This window comes from Miniopterus schreibersii (assembly GCF_964146895.1).
Source record: "Miniopterus schreibersii genome assembly, chromosome: 18".
Classification (NCBI taxonomy): Eukaryota; Metazoa; Chordata; class Mammalia; order Chiroptera; family Miniopteridae; genus Miniopterus; species Miniopterus schreibersii.
In genome coordinates this window covers 28,488,158-28,497,680 of record NC_138121.1, presented here as the reverse complement: position 1 = coordinate 28,497,680, position 9,523 = coordinate 28,488,158, and positions in this window count along the sequence as shown.

The window sequence follows — 9,523 nt, the reverse complement described above, 5'->3', positions numbered from 1 at the left end:
TCCCAGGCGGGCCAGGCCAGCAGCCTGTGCGTTTGTGAGTTTCCCTTGGAAGCTTGCATTCATCTGTGGCTCCCTCCTGAACCAAGAACCCACAGGGCGTGCAACCAGGGACTTGGCCATGAGCCCTCACTGGGGCCCACAGGCCCCCTATCTATATGCCGAGCAGGTGCACAGCAGCTGACAGGCTGTTCTTGGAAAATACCTGCAGCCACCTCAGAAAGAACCAGCCAGGCCTTTGGCTTGTCTGATGAAGTCTCTCTCAGGTGAAATAGGAGTTTGAATTCCCAGAGGTATTTTGTGGGATGGGGAGGGCCAGAGCTGGGCCATCAGGTCATGGCTTACCACAGACCCAGGTGCTCCCCAAAATGCACTAAAGAGAGCCCCAGCAGAATTTCGGCCAACACAGCTCACCAGGAGAACACCAGGAGGCAGCAATGTTCCTTGCTAAACAAAACAAGTATCGATAAAGAGGGGGGCTCTCACCCTGTCCCCTTGCTGGGGCCACCTGTGCCCCTGAGAAGCTGGTACAGTGATTACCACTATTTTTAGTAGACTCGGCAAGGTTTTGGGATTTGACCAGCCAACAGAACCACTAATGAAAATACCCGGTATTCAAATACCCAGATTTCACAACCCTGAGGCCTGGGCCATTTCTGACCCATCCCACTCATCACCAATACATCAAGAAATCTGGCAGCCCTACTTTCAAAATATACACAAGCTCTGGCCACGTCTTCCCTTCTTCACTGCTGCCACCTGAGCCCAAGTCATTGCCACCCACACTGTCCCTTGTGGTCACTGCTAATCCTGGGTGTCTATTTAAAGTTAAAGTGATTAGAATGAAATAAAATTTAAAGTTCAGGTCCTCGGTTGCACAAGACACGTTTCTAGTGATCTGTAGCCACATGTGACTAGGAGCCATCATAATCGTGCAGGTGTAAATCATGTCCACCATGGTAGAAAGTTCTACTGAAGGGTGCTGCCCTGGACTATTGCAGTAGCCTCTAACTGGCCTCACTGCTTCAGCATTTGCACCCCATTGTAGCCTCTTCCCCACCAGCAGCCAGAGCGAGCCTTTAAACATGTCAAGTAGAGATCTATATGGCTCAGTCACTTCCTCGGGTTCTGCTCCAATGTCACCTTTCACAGAGACCTCCCTGCCCTTTCTACCTAAAATAGAATCCCCACCCTCACTCATCTTTTAAACAGCTTTTTCTTCAGCACATAGGATATGGAATACACCCAAGTATTGTCCATCTCACCCACTATGACGTGCATTCCATGGTAGCCACTTATGTCTGCTCTGTCCTCAGAACTCAAACACAGCAGGTATTAGTTCATTGTTTTTTGAATGAATGAATGAAGTAACTCTACCTAGATTTGATGGACATGGTGATTTTAAAATGCGCCTGAAATTCTTGGGCACTCCTCCCTTCAAAACATGGAGCCTAATTCCCCTCTCCTGGGGTATGGGCTAGACTTAATGACTCAGTGCTCATGCTGTGTGATTTGCAAGACGAGGTCAAAGACACTGCAGGCTGTGCCTGGCTCTCCTGATCGCTGGCTCTTAGGGGATAGCAGCCCCCATGTTGTGAGGATGCTCAAGCAGCCCTATGGAGACATCCACGTGGTGGTGACTGAGGCCTCCTGCAAACAGCCAGTGCATGAGTTCTCCAGGCATGAGATTGGAGCTGACCTTCCAGGCCTAGGCAGGCCTTCAAATGACTGCAGCCCAAGTGACAATTTGACAATTTGAGAGGCTGTGAAGTCAGTGCCACCCTGTTGCTCTCAGATTCCTGGCCCATAGAAATTGTGTGAGATGATAAACATTGATTGTGTTCAGCTGCTGTGTTTTGGGGTCGTTTGCAAGGCTGCAATGATAACTAATGGGAAAAGGCTCTCTCCGAAATGCAAACCTGGTCGTACCATCACTTTCTATTCTGCATTTAATCCCATGTGACACACATTGACTATGTACCTGCTGTGTACCCAGCACTGAGAATAGAAAGATAAAAAATCAGTTGGTGCGTGACTCAGTGTGAGGAGGCTGTCCCTGCCAGTTTCTGCTCCAGTGGCCAGGGACCCCACTCCCCCCCATATCCCTGTACAAGGAGGCAGGACCCCCGAGGGCTGCATGTACCTCCTGACATTCTTGCTCCGCTGCGAAGGCCAAAATGGCAGCTCTCCCCTGCAAGCTCGGCTTATCCAAAGGCCTCAAGAGAGAGAACAGCCAGCTTCCTAGATGGGAAGGCCTCGCGGCGATAGAGTCCAAGACCAGTAAATCACAATGCAATGGGCGGCAGCCACGTCTGAAGATGGTCAGTGGCAGAAACTGACTGACAAACTATGACCAGCTGAACAGGATGTTCCCACTCTGGAGAACCCGAGTTGAACGTGATCCAGACAAAAAGAAACCATCTTTTCAAAAGGAAGTTGTCCATTCTGAGATGTCTTGCTAGAGACACAGGCAGTACTTACTGTTCCCAAAGAGAGGGGAGAAGCTCAGCACGAGGCCACGTGGTCCCCAGGAAAGGGCCCTGGCGTGGGATGAGGCCTGGCAAGTCCCACTCCCGTTCTTCCTGCTGTGTGGCCTTAAGCTGCTTGTTGCTATCTCTGAGACTCACTTTCCTGCCTACAAGAAGCAGGTGATGCCACGGCATAAAGGGCCACTGTGAGGACCCAGGAATAGAGCAAGTGCAAGACACCCTCGTGGTCCATGGCAGGCGGCCACCAACCGCCATTCTCCACTCCCTTCTTATGGCACCTCTCCAGCTGCTTTCAGTGGCTGATTCTCAGTGGACTCTACCAAACCATCCTACTGTTCAAGCCCTCCCAGGTGGAGCCTGCACTTGGCAGAGCACAAGCTTCCCCGATCCCGGCTCTGGGGGACCCAGGGAGAGCTGGACAGGCTGGGCCCTTTCCTCATAAGATCGCAGATGGGAAAAACCCCATTCAGGGTCTCCTCTTACCTGATCCCAGCAGCCACCCTCATGCCCTCCTCCCACCACGCCTGCTGGTCACAGCAGCAGGTCTGACCCTGGGCCAGCCCCCGTAAGCTGATGGCCGACGAGGCTGGGTGCCAGCCAGACAAACCAAGGCTGGGATTCAGGGCATTCAGCTTCTGAGCTCAACTTCACATTGTCAGTGTCACTCTGGGTGAACCACACCCCTGTCCCTTTCTGGGCCTCGCTTTCCCCACACACTGAAAGGGTGGGGCTGGCCGTAGAGGTGCCAGTGTTCGGAATGCAGCGGGGCAGGCCCGGATGAGTCAGAGCACAAATCTCAAGTGAAGATAGATTATTGCTGATACGGCCCGAGACACTGGGAGATGTCTGTGGCTGGTGTCGCAGCCTCCTCTGGGCGAAATAACTCCAGTTTCCCAAGTCCGTCATCATGGGACTGGTTATCCGGCCATCAAATCATCCTCACAGCTCTCATTGGAGCTCTGTCCTGTCTTCCCAAACCCACAGAGGATGTCCTCAACCAGTTTACACAGAACATAAATTACTTTGGAAGAGATTTCTGTTTAGATAGCTCAGGGTACAAAAACCAATAAAAGAGTCATCGGGGCCCTTTCTTGATGTTCCCAGCTCTGTTCTCGTTTCCGCCTCTGTGACACCCTAGGGTCTCAGAGCAAGTGCCCATCTCTACCCTTTCTTTAAAAGAATTCCAGATGCCATTATTTGTCGGACTCATCCATTTGGCGAGGACCATAACCACCACTGGGCCAGGCCTGGACAATAAAGCCTGGGTCAAAAGTAGGTTTACAGTTGAGAGTACATGAAAGTTTATTCGTGTTTTATTATTTATTAATTATTGTATTATTTTCCACACGAATGACTATAAGCCTACTTTTGCCCCACCCTGTATGCCAGAGACACCCCAGACCAGGCCCAGCTTTCAGAATCAATCTTGCAACCTCACTCCTGGACTGTGGTGGTCGGGAGGAGGGCAGAGAACCACAGCCTCTAGATTCACTCCCAACCAACCTCTCACTTCCTCAGAAAATCCTCCCTCATCAACAGCCTCATATCAAGCCATCAGTGTGAACCGAATAGTGGATTTCCAGGAAACCACTCACTGAGGCCCCCAAACCAACTGCATTGAGCAGCATAGCCCTGGTCCACATGCCACACATTGCGCAAGATCAGAAAGGCAGGCAGGCCCTGCCACCCTCTCTTGGCTTTCTCTAGCTTTCTTAAGGCTGGGAGATTTTGTTTGTGCACACTGTAGAAATTCACACTTGTCTGAAAGCACATTCGTGTGCACGTTATTTATTGCCGAGGTCTGTGTGTGATTACAACCCAGCCCAGCTGTATTTTGAGAACAGGCAGTTTACAACGAGATCACCGCTCCTGGAAGCATGGGCCAGCCTCCTTGCCCAAACTGGCTCTCAATCGGGGCTGACGTTAGAGTTAATTCCCTGGGAAAGAAGCGGGGTCTTCCTGATCAGAACCCTGAAACTTCTCCAAGTGTCCTCGATCCACCGCCTCCTGTGTGACCCATTCCACACAATGTGCTTAGCTTTCTCTAAATCGCAAAAGACAACGCTGGTCTTGTCCCTTGATTGCCTTTTAAAAGGATAGAACAACAGCTGACATTTCCCTTTTGACCGGCATTGTCCTGGCATGGGAAAGGTAGATTTATGCAAGTTCACCAAAATGTTGACAAACCGCTGGATTGGAAAAGAATGAATGGCATAAATCTGCCCCAGAGCAAATGACGACAGCATGGGGAAGGAGAGGAGGCAGTGTGAAATCCTAGGCTGCGCGCCCCCCCTCCCCCTCCCCAGCAAGACGGGAAGAGCCAATATGGTGATGTCGCTCTCTCCAGCGCAAGCTAATTGCTTCCAGACACTGGCCGAGCACCTGGTGCCCAAAGCCACCAGGTCTGGGAAAGGTGAGCATCCCACTGAGCAGATGATAGGCATTACTGCAGGCTGTCTCTTCCCTTGTCCCACTGCCCAGTATGTGCAAAGAAATTGACCTCTACCAAGCCTGAGTAGTGTCCAGACCAACGCCCCTTCTCTTCTCTACAAACTGCCACTCCCTCCCTCCTCAGCTGGAATGACCATGCAGGGTGCTGGTGGGGTTGAGAGTGAGCTCGGCACTGGCCTCCACGCTGCCATCTGCTGGCTGTGTGAACTGGGAATCAATAACCCCAACCTCGCAGATTTGTGAGGGGAAGTAGCCAAGTAATCAAGGTCAAGAATTGAAAGAGGGGCTAGAACAAGGCCCATGCTTCAACAGGTATTGATTCTCATCAACAATATCATCATCACCATCACCACAATTACCATCACCATCATCTGCTGGGGACTCAACGTGTCCCCCAGAATTCACATGCTGAAGCCCTAGTGCCCAAAGTATTGATATTGGTAAGTGGGATCTTTGGAAGGTGATCTGGGGGGTCGAGAGGGTGGAGTCCCCCTGAAGAGATCAGTGCCTTTGTAAGAAGAGACATGAGAGTCTCTCTCTTCTCCATGGAAGGACACAGCAAAAAGGTGAATGTTTGCAAACCAGGAAGTGGGGCCTTTACCAGATATTGAATCTACCAGAACCCGAACCTCAGACTCCCCAGCCTCCACACTAAGAGGAACAAGTTTCTATTGTTCAAGCCCCCCAGTTTATGATGTTTTGTTATAGCTGCCGAACCTGGCTAGTTCACAGCCTGGTGAAGTCTTTTGGGTGAGCGTGCCCCTGCAGGGAGATGGGGGCAGGGAAGCAATGTCAGGGCCAGGGATCTATAGAGCTTCAGTTCCTTTGGCTCAAGCTAGGTGAGGTGAGAAGTCTGAGTCAGGCAGTTCTAAACATGCCTCCTTGGTAACTCTTTTAGAAAATGAAGACAGATTTCAGAGCTGGCCCACCTTGTGGATAAAGATGATAAGTTGTAAGAGGGGAAGCCGATGGGAAGGCCCATGGGTTGGATTCCATCCCATGAGATTTGAGTTCACAGGTGTCTCTAGGCCATTTTACAGGGTCTCAACTCCCTGTCCCTCAAGAGCAAGAAGCCTAGGAGTGTGGGTCAGCTGAATAGAGCCAAAGTTCTGGTGCAGGCTCTCTTTCTGGCTTGTAGGTGGCTGCCTTCTTGCTGTGTCCTACATGGTGGGATGGGTGGGAGAGGAGGGGGGCGGAGGAGAGAGACAGACAGACAGACAGACAGACAGACTTCTACCTCTCTTATAAGGGCACTAATCCCATCACGAGGGTCCCCCACTCATGACCACATCTAACTACCTTCCAAGGCCCCACCCCCCAAATACCATCAGATTGGAGGTCAGTGCTTCAACTTACGAGTTTCAGGGGCATGCAAACATTCCATTCATAACAGGCAGCCTTGAGAGAAGCCCCTGGGCTCCCCACCCCAGCGAGAAGAACCCTACAAAAGAGGGTTCTCCAAAGATCTCACCATAGTCCACTTGAACATAATCGTTACTTTCTATCTGCCTGTATTCTGCGAGAGTAGGAATTTATTACCTTTCTAAATTCTCAACAGGGCCTATTGCCATGTCTTGGTGTTTAAGAAATGAATAAATGAATGAAGTCTACCAATTGGTTCCTGGGGAAACTCTGGTGGAATTCTGCCTTTTGCCCAAATACACACCTTTCTTTTCCCCTGTCCCTCAATGCTGCCTCTCTCCTACGCTCCCTCAGCCCTTTCTTTTGCTCTTCTGTGACTGAATGAAGAAAAATAAATATATTAAAATTTTGTTCAATGCACCTTTAGATGCAGCTTGTCAATCTTTCCACAGTGCTGCCCCATTTGCTGGGGGTAGGTCAAGATCACACTGCCTGACACTTTGTAGATTCAGGCTTCAGATCCAGTGCCCACCCAACTGCAGGGAGCTGTGCTGTCTGTTTGCAGCCTGGGGGCCCCAACCCCCAGTCCCAGCTAGAACCCAGGGTGCCCCCCCACAAGTAGTTGCCTGATGCTTGGAGACACAGGACAATGCTGCAGGAACAGCTAAGGACTGAAGCCAGCATGCTAAGGATGGTAGGATGGAGATATGGGACAAGCTGGGTCCTTGGTGCGGTGGGAGAGCTGCTAGTTGACCCTAAGACTGCCCACCTCCATGCTTGTTACCTGAGATAACAGGTCCTGAGGTTCAAGCAATATTCAGTTGTGTCTTGGGATTTTGACAGGTTGGAGCCTTTGGTGGAACATTCAAGAGCCTTTATTATGGTTCACCCAGCTCCAAACCCCTCTTCTTTGGCCTCTGCCTCCCCCCATAACCAGGGGTCAGCCACAGTCAAGTGTTCCAGCCATAAAGGAGCACCCTCAAGACCTCGGCACCTGCAGTTCTCAGGACTGGACTGAGGCTGTGGACTCCCCCAGCCCTGCTAGTAACTTGGTACCTGTGAACAGATATTCTTTCAAAATAGTGAGCACTTATAGAAGGCAGTTCAGACACTGACTTTCTATCCATATAACTGGTTTACCTTTTCCTTTCTGTGTGTAACCTTCAAGCTCTGCCTCAAGCACCCTCCAAACACTCTCTACTGCTCCAAGGGCCTCAGGAGTCTCCAAGAGATCAAGACAGGAGCCCTCAAGGAGATCAGGAAAAGGATCTCTCAGGGAGATCAGGACGGGATGCTTCAGGGAGATCAGGACAGGATCCCTCAGGGAGTTCAGGACAGGATACCTCAGAGGCTTATAGTTAGATGGGGTGAAGGACCCAAAGCAAAAGGAATTGGCCCCTCAGGGGATTTGCTCGCTGCCCCAGTTCACAACGGACTTCCCAACAACAGCAGACAGTTCTCTCTCACGACCACCTGGGCACACCCAGAGGCTGAGGCACTGGCTGTTGAGGACAAACACAAACACCCCTCGGCAACAGCGGACAGTCCCCACACTGTCTCCCTGCCCAGATTACTCTCCCGGACCCACACCGCTTGGCCGTTCACAGTGGCTCGCACACTTGGCAGGACAGCACCAGCAACGTGTTGTGCTGTGCTTGGCGTGGGCCTGACACAATGAAGGATGAGTTGGACAACAACAGCGGAGCTGATGCCAAACTAATTGATTTCACAAGCAAGAGGGCAGCCTGCCAGAGCACCCCCACCCGAGGCAAGGAGGATGCCAGCCATTCTCCTCATGGAGGGGAGGGAGGGCAGGGAGGAGAAGGAGGGGAGGGGAGGAGAGAGAGAGGGGAAAGAAGGTAATAGGAGGAGGGAAAGGTGGGGAGGGAAGGGAAGGTGCAGGATGGCCATATCTATCCTCACCGATAACACAGGCACCTCCAAGAACCTGGGGGCCACCTGGCAGGTCTGCTACAACACCTAGAAGGGGCACGAAGGCCCTGCCCAGGAGCCGGGTTCAGATGGGATGCCCACTTAACATGCACGTTATCCTGACCTTGGAGACCTTGCACAGCCAACTGGTGAGGCACCAGCTCTCCAGCAGAAGCAGCCCCGCACCATGGCCTGCGGGAGTGTTTGAACTTCGAGTCTGAGTTTTCTAGGTCTCAGGGGTCTCACCTGCAAAGCTGAGATCATGACTCCAACCTCACAGGGTTGTGGGGGCCAGATGGGGCTGTGCGAGTGGAAAACCAGTCTCCAGCAGTGTTCCAGTCTCCCTCTGGAGCCTGCAGAGCCGTGGGAGTGGCAGCCCCATGTTCCTGGTGATCATTATGGGGGAGAAAACGAAATCTCTGGGTAAGAAAAAGCAAAGCAGAAACACCTTCACATCACATAACACAATACACCTATTTGGTGGGTAAGCAACCATTGGATTTTACAAAGAGTGATGGGTTTGGAGTCTGAAGACCTGAATTTGAACCCTAGCCCTGGCTCTCTGGCTGTGGGACCTGAGTCTGGGGTCATTGTGTGTGAAATGGAGACCCTGGCACCCATGTTGTTGCATTGTAGGGTTCCCGCTGATCCCATCCCACGGTCTGTGAATGGGATCAAAGCACTGAGCCCACGGTGGGCAGAAACTGAGCATGAGAAAGGGCAGGATGTGGGCACCCCAGCCTTCGGGGTGGCACAGCTTAACTGAAGGGGCAATGTTCACAAGACTGGGAAATACTTTAAGGTATTCAGATCCTGCTCCTAAGGAGAATGCCTTAAATGCAACATTTGGGCCAAGTCCAACTGCACTCTCTTCCCAAATAGCTTCCTGCAACATCTAAGGGACCCAGAGACTCTCGAATCCTACACTGGCTCCCTTTGCCAGACAGGGATGGCACTGGAGAGACTGTCTAGAGAGTGATGACATTCTAATCCAGCAGCATCTGAGCACACAGGAAAGAAAAGGTCTCAATTGGAAAGAGATATCCGAGTGCACAATGCATGTTCCCTGGGCTCAAATCCTGCTCTGCCACCTGTTGCTGGACATCCTTGGACAAGGCACTGAACCTGTCTGAGCCTCAGTTTTTTCATCAGTGCATGAGGGTAACCACACCCCCTTCTCAAGTCTGTTGAGGATTAAATAAGGTGTCTGTCAGATGCCCAGCGCAGTGCCTGGCGCATAGCAGATGCTCACAAACATTCACTCCCTTCTGCCTCCCTTGACATGATTTGAA